Raw genomic sequence first — 16414 nt, 5'->3', positions numbered from 1 at the left:
TGGACACAGCCGTGTTCCTGGGGGAACACCTCTCCATCCCATTGTCTAATGATAGGACTGGCTTTGCAATACATTTTCTCTTTGAGTCAATGGCTCCTGTAACTTTAGAAAGTCACATCCATTAAAAATAATCTAACTGGCCAGTAGTCTAAGTCATCCCTGTCCTTCCTTGTACTTTTAATGCTAGAGGACCTCAAATATTGAGCAGTAAGCTAGAAAATAGACATTGAGGAGCTAGAATTGTTCAAATTTTCCTCTCAGACACCTACATGGATCTGCTCTAACTAAATCAGTGGTTCTCAACCTGTGGGTCCCTAGGTGTTTTGGCCTTCAACTCCCAGAAATCCTAACAGCTGGTAAACTGGGATTTCTGGGAGTTGTTGGCCAAAACACTTGGGGACCCACAGGTTGAGAACCAATGAAGTAGAATGTAGCATTTCAAAAGTGCATGCCAGATACCTTCTTGAGATGGTTGGGTGTTTTTGTTTTTGTTGTTGTTGTGTGTCTTCAAGTCATTTCTGACTTATGGCAACCCTAAGCTGACTTTTCTGAGACAGAGAATGTGCAACTCCCTAAGGTCACCCAAAGGGTTTCCATGGCCAAACCGAACCATGGTCTTCAGAGTCATAATCCAGTGCTAAAAACACTACACAATAGGCCTGGGTAACAACGCAAAAATTTGTTTCTAAAATCAATTTGTATTTGGAGGTTTTTTTTGTTTCGATATTTAAAATAATTGCAAAATTTTCCTTTTAAAAAGTTCGATATTTACGAAATTTCGTAAATGGTAAAAAATTAACGAATCGATTTCCGAAACAATAACGAATCGATTCGTTAATGGCGGACGCGACCGCGAAATACGCTAAAAAACCTCCAAAAACTTCTGAAGCTTCCCTCTCCCTCTGTTCTTGACTGTTGGTGTGATATTATAATTTTTTTTCACTAATTAAACCATAAAACTGGCCCAGACATGCGGAAATAATAACGAAACGATCTCGGAACAATAACGAAACGAATACAATAACGAAATACGAAGCATTTACAAAACGTATTTAAAAATTCGTTTTTTTAAATAATTGCTCCAGAATGGTTCGTTATCGTTTTGTAAATGGAAAAATTAACGAATTATTAACGAATTACGAATTAACGAAACGAAACCGCCCAGGCCTACTACACAACACTGACTCTTGAGCTACAATATTGCAGCAGGACAACAAGAAGAAGGTTTCCAAGAGCCAATTATATTTACAAAAAGGAGGTTGCAAGTAAACAGATGAAGCCATGAAGATGCAAAATCAGAACATACATATTTTCTTGTCTTGATCTGCCTAGTTAAATCTCTGTAGCACATTATCTTTTATTGTAATCACCTCCATTGCTGTCTAAATGCCATGTTTTACTTGACTGTCCCAACCCCCACAATACTCATCTTCACTTCATTTTGTCAGCTTGTAAAAAGCTGCAGATTGTTCAAAGTAGTCAATGTTAGACAAATAGGCATACAATTAGCATATTTCTGTACTCATATGCATAAAGGTGCTTTATCTCCAAATCATAGGTGTGGAAGTTGTGTGGGAGAGAAGTGTTTTCCTTTTTCATGGTGTGGATATTGGTAATCTTTATGGCAATAGCAGAATATTACCTTCCTGGACAGAAATCAATGTGGAACCAGAATCAGAAAGCGTAGTCACTGAAGAGGAAAGACTGACCAAATATGTAAAACAATTCAAACTAATCCAGGCTATAAAATGGATATTTGCAATTGACATGTTCTGAATACACCTTGAACTAAATTTTCCAGCTGGTGTACTTTTCTCTGAGAATATTTTTATAGTGCATTGCTATGCCTTGACCTATGATAGGCTCTCCTTCATTGGAGACATTTCAGTAGAAGCTGGACAGCCATCTATCAATGAGCAAGAAGGCTTCTGTTTGATCGGACCTATCTAGCCCAGCATTCTGTCCAGCCAGTTGGATCTGTTAAATCCACATATAAGGTATCAAATAGTGCCAGATGTCCAAGCAGAGTTCAGAACGAGGGAAAAGCTTTCTGAACGTACTTTACAATAACCATCCACTACACTGATTTTTCCAGTATGTGGTATTTACTTTCTGAATCCATCCAAGAAAGTGAGCATATTCTGTGTATGCATCAATTGCATTGCAGTTAAGCATTAGAGGAAAAACTACCAAATGCACATTAAACTGAGTGATGCCCCAAATATTCACACTATACTATTTGGAGAGTGGGGTGAAAATGTACCTTTTAAATGGGCTGCATTTCCTCACAATGTGTTATTGAACTGTTTTTGTTTTTAAGTTCATTTTGAAATGGTTGGCTGGCACTCATTTTTTTTGAAGCCATACCTGCTTCAGTGCCAAGTGTTACGGCTGTTAAATCCTTATCAGCAATGATTTCCAGAAATAAAACCATGCATTTCCTCTGCTCAGTGTGAAAAAACATGGAAAACAGGAACACAGCTCATCAGGTCATGCAGACTAAGCATTTGTGTTAGTGCTGCTAGTAAATCAGGTCAGTAGATTGCAGGTGTCATTGCCACCAATGTGTCCTTACAACGGAATGTAGTTAAATGCATGGTGTAGAAATGCTACCATCAGGACTAAAACTTCCACAATACCCCAGTCAGCATCATCATTGGCCAGAGTATGCTTGCAGATCACATGAAAATGGACATAGACAAATACCTTGAGTCAAAGTAAAAGCTGTTTCTTTTGCAAAAGACACACACATACAGATCTAGATTTTAAATACTCACTGCACGTCTGTAACTTGTAAAATATTTTTATCTGCTTCCAGAGAATCCAATTCTTCTAATAGGCAAATTTGAACATTGTGTTAGAACTTGGCAGACCTGAAAGCTGTCAGGCGAGACGATCTATCTTGAAATCAGAGAACAGTTCCTTCCTTTTCTTGCCTGTTATCTTAAAAAAGATTCACAGCGGCTGCCTTCACACAAACAAGTTATTCTGAAAAATATGTGGCAGCTGAGCTACAGACAAGCAGGTAGAACTGACATACTACTGCTACGTGGAAAACTTCTTCTGAGTAGCGATATGCAATGATCTAAGGCTAAGAGCATACATGGTTGCATGTAGCATTAGAGTTCTGAATGTGGAGCAATTATATGGCTTTGAACTACAGGAAAGGAGATTCCACCTGAACATTAGGAAGAACTTCCTAACTGTGAGAGCTATTCAGCAGTGGAACTCTCTGCCCTGTACTGTGGTGGAGGCTCTTCCTTGGGAGGATTTTAAACAGAGGTTGGATGGCCATCTCTCAGGGGTGCTTTGAATGTGATTTTCCTGCTTCTTGGTAGGGGGTTGGACTGGATAGCCCATGAGGTCTCTTCCAATTCAAGGATTCTATGATAAAAATTCCCTGCTGCCATGTTGCTTTGTAGCCCTCTCCCAATACCCATTCCATGGCTGGAAAAGAGTGTAGGTAGGAATCAAAGAAGCCAATGTCTATGTTCCAATACCAAGATGCAGATTGTGGACTTCATCTAACCAAAAACCTCCAGAGTTTTCAGTTGATGATGCCACCTGTCCACAACAATCAGTCATTTCTCCTGTCCCTGTCCCTTCCACTCTCCACCAGCAACCGAAGGCCTGTTGGGAATAGGGCTGATGAGTCCTGGAGGAGGCACTTTGGTCATTGTGAAGAGAAGTAGGGAATATCAACCTTAACAAAACTGAAAAAGCATAAAGTGGATTGCTCTTGCATATATCACTGATGCTGCTCTGTTGCACCATCATCACACTAGAAAATGAATCCACTTTAAATCCAGTTTCTGCCTCCTGCAGAAGTCTGAGGTTTGTAGTTTAGTGAAGCTGTTAAAGGCCCCTCCCTAAACTACAAACCCCATAATTCTGCAGGAAGCAGCAACTGGATTTAAAGTGGATTCATTCTCTTATGTGATGAAGTATAGTAAATATGTTTGCTAAATGCCATACAATTTTGGATAAATGTGAGCATTGTGATCAGCTTCTGGATTAGATTCCTGCTTTATGATCATTTGAATTACCTTATAGTCCTTGCAGAAGCTTGTGTGAACCACTTATCACGTGTGCTACTCAGTAAAATAGTGAAGCAAACCATTCCATCCATAGCACCACCTCTGATTCTGTTGTATCTACATTTATGAACATAAGTCAGTAGGTGGGGTTACTAATTACTACAAATGTCAAAATCACTGTCGGCATAGCCAATAGGTTCTCTGAATTGTTTTCAAAAACCTAACTTATTCAAGTTCTGTGTATATACATAGAAAATATCAGAAGTGCTTTCAATACATCAGTCAAAGTTGTCCTTTATTTAGCCAAAATGCATTATAAGCCATCTAAGAATATCTATTTTGTAGTAATAGTATACAGTACATTCCAAAGTCAGGTTAGCAAGTCAGGTTAGCCCTGCACTGTCCAGGTCAATAGCATTCAGGAGATCTACATAAATACTTTTTGCAGCTTTAGTAAACAATGCTTTTTTGTGTGTGGTACGTGGGTACAATTTTGAGAGCACCCAGTATATCATCGAAACCAAGTGCCCAATCCACAGGGATGCCAAAATCTGTCCCATGAATCCCTCCCTGGAATTTGATATGAATAACAACGTATGAAGTACCACCTGCCTTGCTACATGAGACCATCTACTCTTGCTTTTTCTTTTCAACATTCGACAACCACATGTATCTGAGAACACTGAAAGCAAGACAGGATATAGTCAGAAAAGTCACTGCACCCAACATTTTCAGAAACTAAAAGATGTTTAAAAGACTTGACTTTGGGCCTTTTTTTAAAAAAAAGCCCAGAAATTCTGGGAGTGAATCTAAAATAGATCTGGCTTTTTGTTGGAATGGAGACATTACTTCAGTAAAGAGTATTCACTTGTTCATCTTCAGTTCTTATCTGAGAACCCAATTAACTATTAGTCTTTTACAGTTGACACAGAATTAATACACCCTTTTAAAAATCTTATTTATTGGTTCATTTTGTCAAAGACAATGTACTTCAGAACTCAAATTAAAAAAGCAAAGACAAAACCAAGAAGAATAGAAAAAGGAAATGTGGTGTGTGTGTGTTTGTGGGAAAAATTTTGAAAAACTCCAAGTAAAAGCTACAGTAATAATAATATTAATCATAATAATTTTATTTCTTACCAGCTTATCCTCATGGCTCGAGACAGGTATACAATCCCATGTTCTTAATCTAAACCATAAATACTAACTGAAACTCAAAAATGACTAACTGAAACATGAACACTAAAGAACTTTGATCCCCCAATCCAAATTATAATGAAAAATGTATGCATCAAAAGAAAAAATGTATAACATTACAGATCCATCTAATGGAGCTAATAGAATTACAGCAGGCCCGTTTATTACACAAGCTCATTGAACAGTTTCAATTGCATGTGAAAGGTTTGAATGCCATAGCTAAGTGCGTAAGGACCTGGCAGTGCCTACAAAAGTGTTCTCTCCTGGCCCTCTGTGTGATTCTAGGGCCAATTTTCCTCTGACATTTCTCTAAGCATTGCTAGGTCCTCCTGCACAATTCTATTGTTTTCTTTGGTCAGAAGTCCAAAACATCATTAGCCTTGGGCAAGAAAAATAGATTATGTGAAAATCATATAATCCCAGAATGGATCCCTGATGTAGAACACAGGTCTATTGCACTTAATAACTATAGCCCCAAATGATTATTGTGTGTCCAATCCTATACATGTGGACAAAGAAACAACTCTCACTGAGTTCAATGAGGTCTTCTCATTTGCAAGCATAGGCTACATTTCCGAGGAAGGAACTGGCCAAACCAATGCTGTATATTCCTTGCCTAAGAAAGTCACAGGGCAGTGGTTCTCAACCTTCCTAATGCCATGACCCCTTAATACAGTTCCTCATGTTGTGGTGACCCCCAACCATAAACTTATTTTTGTTGCTACTTCATAACTGTCATTTTGCTACTGTTATGAATCATAATGTAAATATCTGATATGCAGGATGTATTTTCATTCACTGGACCAAATTTGGCACAAATACCCGATACGCCCAAATTTGAACACTGGTGGGGTTGGGTATTTATTGATTTTGTCATTTGGGAGTTTTAGTTGCTGGTATTAATAATTCACCTACATTCAAAGACCATTCTGAACTCCAGCAACGATGGAATTGAACCAAACTTAGCAAACAGAACTCCCATGATTGACAGAAAATACTGGAAGGGTTTGGTGGGCATTGAGTTTGAGTTTTGGAGTTGTAGTTCACCTACATCCAGAGAGCACTGTGGACTCTAACAATGATGGATCTGTACCAAACTTGGCACACATACTCAATATGCCCAAATGTGAGCACTGGTGGAGTTTGGGGAAAATAAACATTGACATTTGGGAGTTGTCGTTTCTGGGATTTATAGTTCACTTACAATCAAAGAGCATTGTGAATCCCACCAACGACAGAATTGGGTCAAACTTCCCACACAGAACCCCCATGCCTTGAAGGGACTCGCTGGCGCAAGCCTCCTTCCAACCTCACACACTCTTCCTCACCCACCATGCTGCCATGCGCCGAGCATGCCTGCTCTTCCCTCTCCCACTTGGAGTCTCAGAAACAGCCCTTCCCCTGGCTGAGAGGCTGGCCAATCACATTGGAGGAGGGTTTTTGGTGGGAAGATTCACAGTTTGTTTCCAAAAAGGAAGAGGACAGGCGGAGAGATCTTCAGCCTTCTCTGCCAAAGGGGTTCCCTAATACCATCAGAAATATATGTTTTCTGATGGTCTTTGGTGACCCTTCTGAAAACCTCGTCATGATCCCCCCAGGGGTCCTGACCCCCAGGTTGAGAAATGCTGCCATAGGGTCATCATAGCTTGACAAGTGGCTTCAAAAGGCCCATGAACACATACATGTAAGCTGAGCCTACTCGTGTTTATTTGAAAACAAATTACATTTTGTTCAATGAAACTTATAAACATAACAAACATTGCTTCCTTCTTAACAAAATGTAATTTTCCTATCACCATATCAGCTCTCCAAAAAGAGGACAAATCTTTCCACCCTTAACATTCTGTCTTTTTTATGCTTCATTAACAACTATTGGAAAGTTCTGAAGCCCTTAAAACTCATAACCTTATAAAGTTATAAGGTTCCCTGGTCCCTCAGCTCTGCAGTAAAATAAGTCCTTAGTAGAAGCTGACTTCATTTGAATAATTCTACAGTTATTGGCCAATAAGTTTTCTGGTCATGAATCGCAAAGTATAAAACAGAGGAAGAAGAAAATGGAAAAATTTCCAAGAATAAGTTCATATGAACTGAAGGTGACTATTTTGAAGCCAGAACACATGATTTTGACCATTCTATCTGGGATATAATATCAAACTAGAAGCAGAAGATTTTATAGACAGGATGTAGATTTGTGCTCTTTTCTCAAATGCTAAAAGTATCACCAGTAAAAGGACACCTGATTTGTAATGGAATCTTCTTGCCACTCTCTCTGGATCAAATGCTGCATCGTAAGTCTATAAAAATGATTGTCAGTCTGTAACATTAAAGAGAGAATCACTTCCCTTTCGGGAAGCGGTCATTTTTATAACAATGCAGTACATTGCCTGCATTATATAAGATGTTGCATAAGAATACTTTGAACAGACAGATATCCCCTAAACCTATCCTCCCATCCAAATTCTTTTCAACAGAAAAATACTTTTTAATTGCATTGTTCATCCCCCAAATCACAACATCCAAAAGTACAGTTAATGCTGTCACTTCAGGATGGAAGTAGCAGAATATATTAAGTGATGAGTATTGATGGCTATTTGATGGGGTAGAAAATCCACTCTGTGTTGTAGTCTGAACTTTAAGAAAACCCTTCAAAGCCCTGAGCCTATGTTGGGGATCTATTTCAGCACTTGGACAGCTCCTTTCAATTTGAGATTGCAATGCAGAATGCAACCTCTATGTCTCACACACAGCTCTCACAAACACACCTCTGAGTTCCAATAACTCATTCCGTCTTCTGCCCTTCAAAACCACCTGTTGTGAAAGGCCTTTATATCACCAATATCTTGATATAACAGTGCAGTGGAGGCGGATAACTGTAAGGGGATTACAGTCAACATTCCCTAGAGGACATAGAGGAATGTTCACCATTTTTGCCCTCTTTAGGCCCAGAATATACTTTTTTTTTTTTACAATAAGGCAATGCAAATCTGATTCCTGATGTGGGGGAGAGGCCTCCCTTTGGTTATTTTAACCCCAAGAGTGCAAAGATGGCGACGCAATTGTCCCCATGCCCTCTAGATAGCAGAGACCAAAAGGTTTGGTGGTTTTTGGCTTTTAAAAAAAAACACACACACATGATTCTTTTAAAAACTGAACCCTGGGAGCCCCTGTTCCTTTAATGGTTGTGTAAAGAGATAAAGTGTTTTTACCTGGTTATGTGAAGCAGCACCTGCTGGAATTCCCAATTCCATATAACCATTAAAGGTGAAAAATCCCTCTCTGGTTTTCAATCTGGCTATGGATGACTACATACAGCTTGCAGATCACACCCCTGCACTAAATCTATGGTTGACAGCTGTGACAAGTAATTGGTGGCGGCTGATGACTCCCATAGCTTCCAGGTCAGTTATGGCAGTGGAATCAAGCTCATATTCATTGAGGGTCGCATCAGCCTTATGACTGCCTTCAGAGGGCTGTTGAATCCTTGGACAGAGAATGTGGCTACAGAGGACTATATGTATAAAACACACACACACATACACACACATAATGATCAGTGCTCATTATTTTTTACCCCATTTGGGTCCCCAGATGTGATTTAATGATATCTTCCATCACTTTTGATTATCTACCATGCAGACTGGTGATAAAGAAAAAAATTGGCCCAACAGCACTTGTGGCTCTGAGGTTGGGTAAAGTCAGACATTATATCTACAAGCCTTGTATCTAAATTCAAACCCAACAATCTTGACTAAACAGAATAAATAGCATCCTTCCAAATGTTTCTGTATCACAACTTCCATCAATTCTTGTCATTATATCAGATACAGGAATTGTAGTCCAGCATCTGGAGCAGGGGTCCACAAACTTTTTAAACAGAGGGCCACGTCACAGTCCCTCAAACTGTTGGCGGGCCGGATTATAATTCAAAAAAAAACATGAATGAATTCCTATGCACACTGCACATATCTTATTTATAGTGCAAAAACATTTTGAAACAATACAATAATTAAAATTAAGAACAATTTTAACAAATATAAACATATTAGTATTTCAATGGAAAATGTGGGCCTATTTTTGGCTAATGAGATATGATTGTTGTTGTTATTGTGTGCATTCAAGTAGTTTCATACTTAGGTTGACCCTGAGCGAGGGCTGGGTAAATGACCTTGGAGGGCCGCATCCGGCCCCCGGGCCTTAGTTTGAGGACCCCTGATCTGGAGGGTCAGATCAAATTATATGGAGGGCTGGATTTGGCCCATAGGCCTTGAGTTTCACACGTGCTCTATGGCTTGTATTTTAAACTTGAAAGATTCTATCCAAGGTGCTGAATCCCCTTTCCAAATCAATTAAGCATCTTGGATAGCTCCTTTCAAGTTCATGCTATCTCTCTGATGTGAAATACATTAAGCCATGTATGCATATCATTTGATGTGACTGGATGCACTTTCCGGACACATGTAGAAATTATGGCCAGCATTCTGTTATGTGTCTACAGCATCATAAATGAGCGTCTAGGGCCCCCTGGTGGTGCAGCGGATTAAACCCCTGAGCTGCTGAACTTGCTGAGCAAAAGATTGGCAGTTCAAATCTGGGTAGCGAGGTGAGCTCCCCCTGTTAGTCCCAGCTTCCACCAACCTAGCAGTTCAAAAACATGCAAATGTGAGTAGATCAATAGGTACAGTTTCTGTGGGAAGGTAACAGCACTCCTTGCAGTCATGCTGACCACATGACCTTGGAGGTGTCTATGGACAACACCGGGTATTCAACTTAGAAATGGAGATGAACACCACCCTCCAGAGTCAGACACGACTAGACTTAATGTCAAGGGAAACCTTTGCAATTTAAATGAGCATCAAAATGTGAATTGCAACATTGAACAACATCCATTTTCAGGAGAGAAATGGAGATGTGGAGACACTTTCTGGGCAGTTGTTCAATGGGCATCTCAGTGTGGTGAGTCCTGTTGTGCAGTGGGACACAGTACAAAACATCTCAGTTCACTGGAAATATTTTCTTTTGTATCAGGCATGTAGTTATGTTGTTGGTAAGTTATGTTTTATGTCTTCTAATGCATTATCTTGGCCCCAATTTTCTCTGTAACTCATCACAAAGCATCAAAGTTTCAGGCACAAGGAAATCCTGATGTCTCTAAATCTGTTAGGCACCACCAGAAGTAGAACTAGAAACTCTTGTATTTACAGATAGCAGCCCTGTATAGTGAGCCAGCTGTGCTCGACACATTAATGCATTTCCCGGTAGTGAAGACTCACAGCTGCTGTACTTACTCGGTGATTCGATTTCTTCAACTGTCAGATTACAGGGATGGATCCTTGACTGGTCAATGATACATTTTCCTAGCTCAAACTTGATGCATTCTGATCTTGACTCAACTCTTTGATTTGGCTCCTAGCATCTTATTCCTTCTCTGTGTTTACCAATGGTTAGAGCTTTCTTCTGTTGAGGCAAAAGCCCAGGTTTAGAACTTGAATCCCAGATGCACAGTTCAGCCAAAAGAATGTGATTCAGCTATCAGATATAGTGGTAGTATTTGTGCACTCAGGATTTGCCTGGTGCACTGGTTGGTTCGATACACTTTTATGATGTTTTTATACTTTGCTGTTTTTAATTGTTTTAATTAGATTGTTTATATTATATGTTATTATGTTATTAACTGTGTTTTTTGTTGTATGCTCTGGGCTTGGTCTCCATGTAAGCTGCCCTGAATTCCTTTGGGGAGATATTGGTGAGCTATAAAAATAAACTTCTCCTTCTCCTTCTCCTTCTCCTTCTCCTTCTCATTATTATTATTATTATTATTATTATTATTATTATTGGTGTTTTAATACTTTTCAAGTGACACTGATATATTTTTTTCCTTTTGTACCACTCTGTTCAGGTTTGGAAATACCTTAACTAGAATACAATGCCCAGTTCTGTGCACCACCATTCAAGAAGGATACTGACCAGCTTGGATGTGTGCAGAAAAGCATGGCCAAAATGTTAAAAGGTCTAGAAGTCTAGCCCTGTGAGGAATGGCTTTAAGGGGTTGGTATGTTTAGCTTGGACAATAAAAAGTTAAGAGTGTGTAGGATAACAATATTTAAATATTTGAAGGAATATCAAAGAGGGGGTGTTGTTTTTTCCTGCTAGGACAAAGAAAAATGGATGCAAAGTCCAGGAAATGAGATTTTACATATACATTAGGAAGAACTTTCCAGTGATAAGGACTGTTGGACAATGGAATATGCTGCTTCAGAGTGTGGTGGAGTCTCCTTTGGGTTTTTTTTTAAATATTGGCTGGGACATCTGCCAGGGGTGCTTTAATTCTGTATTCCTGCCTGGCAGAATGGGTTAGATTGGATGGCTCTTCTGGTCTCTTCCAACTGTATGATTCTATTATTTACATATCCATTCTTTACTTTTCAAAGTAAAAACAATGTATTATGGAACTGGAAATTGGAGAAAGAGGGATCGGTGAAGTTTCAGGCACAAGTCAATACGTTCCCTGCTGATACAACCTTCCTCACTTTTGAAAAACATTTTTTTTCTAAAGCTGAAATTAGAACATAAAATTGTACAAAGACAGCCTCTTCGTTCTTGATTGGTCTTTAATGGTAGAATCTGTTTACTCCCCCCCCCCCCCCCACACACACACACACACACTGGTCTGTTCTTTATTGTGTTGACTTGTTTTAATGTTGTATTTTACAGGTATAACTCAGTTATCAATATAGTTGTATCCTTGGGCATTACTTCTGTATGGAAAATTTGGCACTGGAGGCAGAAATAAAGTGAAAATAATATGGATGAATTCCTATTCCACAAAAAAGCAGCTCATTATGTTTCAGACAAATTGTTATTCAAAATCGACACTATGTACATGTGAAATGAATCAACAAGACACACTTTGGGTTCTGGCCCAAGTTACCTATCTGATCGAATCTCTGCCTATGAACCCACTAGGGCTTTGCTCCCACGGACATTGGTCCCTGCTCTCGATCCTGCCTGCTTCACAAGCACGGCTGGCGGGGACGAGAGATAGGGCCTTCTCGGTGGTGGCCCCTCGGCTGTGGAATGCCCCTCCCACGGACATTGGATCGGCTCCATCACTAATGGTATTCCGGAAAAAAATTGAAAACCTGGTTATTTGAACAGGTGTTTGAATAGTGCAATGAGTGTAATGAACATAGGAATGGAACAATGGATGACGAATCTGGATCATGTTTTTAGTTATGAGATGCCAGTGGATGGTTATTGTTGTTAACTGTTTAATGTGTTTATGATGTTAATTGTTTTTAATTGTTAATTGTTTTTATATACCGTATTGTTGTAGCATTGAATTTTTGCTGTTCTTGTTGTTAACCACTGTGAGTCGCCTAAGGGCTGAGAACAACGGTATACAAATAAAGTAAATAAATAAATAAATAATAAACTTTGCACAAACAATAACAATTCAAACCTTCTAGAGACTACTTGAGAGCTTCTTCCAAACTACATCCAGGGATAACTTCTGCTTTCATGGGCTTCCACTTTCCTTATAACAACATCCTGCTTGGCAAGTAGTTCAACTGAATAGCCTTTTGCGGTTTCCTCTGAGACTTATAATTCTATCCAAAATCCACAAAACAACAATGCCCTTATAGGACCAACAAAAACTCCATTGGTTTCTTCACCAGAGAAATGTCTTAAAAATAATACAGGAGAAGATTTTTTTAATGATGTTAGAATCACAGGCCTACATTTTGCTAAGATCGTTTTTCTATTGTTGTGAGTTAAGAGGATCTGGAGGGGTATCAATGGAGGTAATGGTCAATCCCCTCCTTGGTCATGTTGGTGCATTTCCTATGATTTCCATTTTGGTAGCTGGATTTTTAGTTATGTGTTTTAATATGCTGGTGGTAGCTGGTGAGGTTGTTTATGTATTTCATAGAATCATAGAATCATAGAATCAAAGAGTTGGAAGAGACCTCATCCAGTCCAACCCCCTGCCAAGAAGCAGGAATATTGCATTCAAATCACCCCTGACAGATGGCCATCCAGCCTCTGTTTAAAAGCTTCCAAAGAAGGAGCCTCCACCACGCTCCGGGGCAGAGAGTTCCACTACTGAACGGCTCTCACAATCAGGAAGTTCTTCCTCATGTTCAGATGGAATCTCCTTTCTTGTAGTTTGAAGCCGTTGTTCCATGTCCTAGTCTCCAGGGAAGCAGAAAACAAGCTTGCTCCCTCCTCCCTGTGGCTTCCTCTCACATATTTATACATGGCTATCATATCTCCTCTCAGCCTTCTCTTCTTCAGGCTAAACATGCCCAGCTCCTTAAGCCGCTCCTCACAGGGCTTGTTCTCCAGACCCTTGATCATTTTAGTCACCCTCCTCTGGACACATTCCAGCAGATAAATTTACGACATTTATATGCTGTCCTTCCCACCCTGAAGGGGACTCAAGCTTGTATGTTCTCTCCTTTTCTTTCTGGTGTGCTGTTTATGCATTTCTGGTAAGGAATTCTTTTAGGCGCCACTTTTTTACCATGCCCTTTGTAGACAACTACACGCAGTTAAAGTGGAATCAAAAATAATACAATCCCATGCTTTCTCAATGTAGTCTTTATTTAGTGCAGAAATACTGCTGTTAATTGCTACTAAAAGTCTGTCTTTCTTTACCCATTTTTCACCATTCTTCTAATGCTGCCAAAGATGGCGAGGAAAAGAGAAGAGAGCAAGAAGTTTACAAAAAGCCATTGTAAAAAGTATCTCACTGTCAGCGGCTTTTATTAACTAGGCTACACCTGTATTACTTTATGTCATTCATAGGGAGAAAAGTGAGATATACATTTAATGAAATGAATACAGGAAAAAGGGGAGGGAGGAAGAGAGGGAGGAAGTTTGGTTTCAAAGCAGGTCCTGTTTTTTTTTCTCTCTCTCAAAATGTTTCATCTGTCTTCCCCTTGAGCAGCAAACAGTTATTACATCTGTCCTCCCCTTGAGTAGCAAATGTCAATTCTTTTACTTAGAAAGGGCTGAACTCTGAAAATATCCACATTAGAAGCCTTGTAGTGCAGGTCCTACTTGAAAAGGGAAGTTAAGTAGTTACTCTTCACAGCAAAAAGTTCTCCTGAGATTCATATCTGTCAATACAATACAATTCAAGAGCAAATCTGTCCCATCTGAACCAGGAATCAATAGTTCTCTTTTAAGCCTCATTCCAAAGGGGACAGCTGCTGCACTGAAGGCTCCCGTAAAAGATTAGATATTAACAGTAGATCATTTGTCAGCTGGCTGAGTGGCAAAACATTTCATAAATATTTTTCTGATGCCTCATACAAAGATATGTGGGAGATGGTTGCTTCATTATCCCTGAGATTACAGAAGGCCATTTCTCATTTTCTCTGGGTAAAGCACAAGACCAAAGAAACGAGTCCCAGGATGTGCTCTGAGGGGGAAAAATAGAGACATAACTCAAGTGGAATATTTCCTTTTCCTTGGTTTGAAAGCAGTGGTTTTTAGGGAACAGTTAGCTGGATTTCGGAAATATGAAGTCAAGGCAGAGATATATGTACATTGGTATAGCAGATCTGTTGGATTGATTTTTTAATGGCATGTCAACACAAATGTAAAACTCATTGGTTTAATATGGTTTGTGTGTGTATGTGTGTCAGGAGTACTTGAGAAACTGCAAGTCACTTCAGGTGTATGAGAATTAACTGTCTGCAAGGACGTTGCCCAGGGGGTGCCCAGATGTTTTGATGTTTTACAATCCTTGTGGGATGCTTCTCTCATGTGCCCACATGGGAGCTGGAGCTGACAGAGGGAGCTCAACCCACTATCCCCAGATTCAAACCGCTGACCTCTCGGTCAGCAGTTCTGTCAGCACAAGGGTTTAACCCATTGCACCACCGGGGACTCCAGTTTAATAGGTCTACTCTAGCTAGAACTATCAATAATTCAGTCTTTGGAAGTAATTCATTACAAATAAGTAGGAATTACTAACTAATTCCATTATTTATTTATTAATTAATTGCTCATTTCATAGAATCATAGAGTTGGAAGAGACCTCATGGGCCATCCAGTCCAACTCCATGTCAAGAAGTAGGAAAATTGCATTCAAAGCCCCTCCCCCTGACAGATGTCCATCCAGCCTCTGTTTAAAAACTTCCAAAGAAGGAGCCTCTACCACACTCTGGGGCAGAGAGTTCCACTGCTGAACAGCTCTCATAGTCAGAAAGTTCTTCCTAATGTTCAGATGGAATCTCCTTCCTTGTAGTTTGAAGCCATTGTTCTGGGTCCTAGTCTCTTATATCTGTTCAAACCTTGCTCATTCACTTGTTGCTTATCCTCTCTTTCTCCCAAGCTGACTGACAACATTAGGATAATAACATCATAAAATAAATTTCCATATTAAGATATCTCTACTTTTAAACAATGTAAACTAACTTTAAAAAAAATGACAATAGTTACTAATATAAAGTGGGCTTTTGGCATCCACTGTCACTTGGTTCCAGGACCTCTTCTGGATACCAAAATCCATGGATGCTCAAGTCCTATTACATAGAATTGTATAGTAAATTGATGTATTTTATATAAAATTGCAGAATCAAGGGTTTTCCCCTAAACTTTTAAAGTATATAAATGAAATTTATGTTTAGATTTGAGTCCCATCTTCAAGATATTTCATTATGCATATGCAAGTATTTCAAAATCCAAAATGCGTAATACTTCTAGTCCAAGCATTTTGGATGAAGGCTGCTCAACCTGTACTTCTGACGGGTCAGTTTGTTCATCTTCATCTAGAATATTACAGATGGCAAGACAGTTATTTTCTTCTTCAAATAACAAAGTACTACTACTTTATATTTCCATTATATATATGATCGAGATAATATCCTTCCTGTATGGTAGTGTACTGTAATGATATATTTACATTTTGTGGATTTGATTATTCATATATTTGATTAATATATTCTCTCTAGGAAACTTTAGGTCCTTCATGGCACTCCATGATCAAATTCCTCTGAACCTAGAAATTCTTAGAGAGGTGTTCTCTTGGGTAAAAATACTAGTGGTTTGCAGTTTTCCCGCTTTCATGGAGGTCCTGCATTCCCAACTCCCTATAAATATACAGAAGTATCTATTTATAAATATAAAGTATCTAATTATATATCCCTGAGAAATAGGTGTGTTTCCTT

The sequence above is a fragment of the Anolis sagrei genome, chromosome 2 (genome assembly GCF_037176765.1).
Source record: "Anolis sagrei isolate rAnoSag1 chromosome 2, rAnoSag1.mat, whole genome shotgun sequence".
In the NCBI taxonomy this organism is placed as follows: domain Eukaryota; kingdom Metazoa; phylum Chordata; class Lepidosauria; order Squamata; family Dactyloidae; genus Anolis; species Anolis sagrei.
This window is presented reverse-complemented; position numbering follows the sequence as displayed.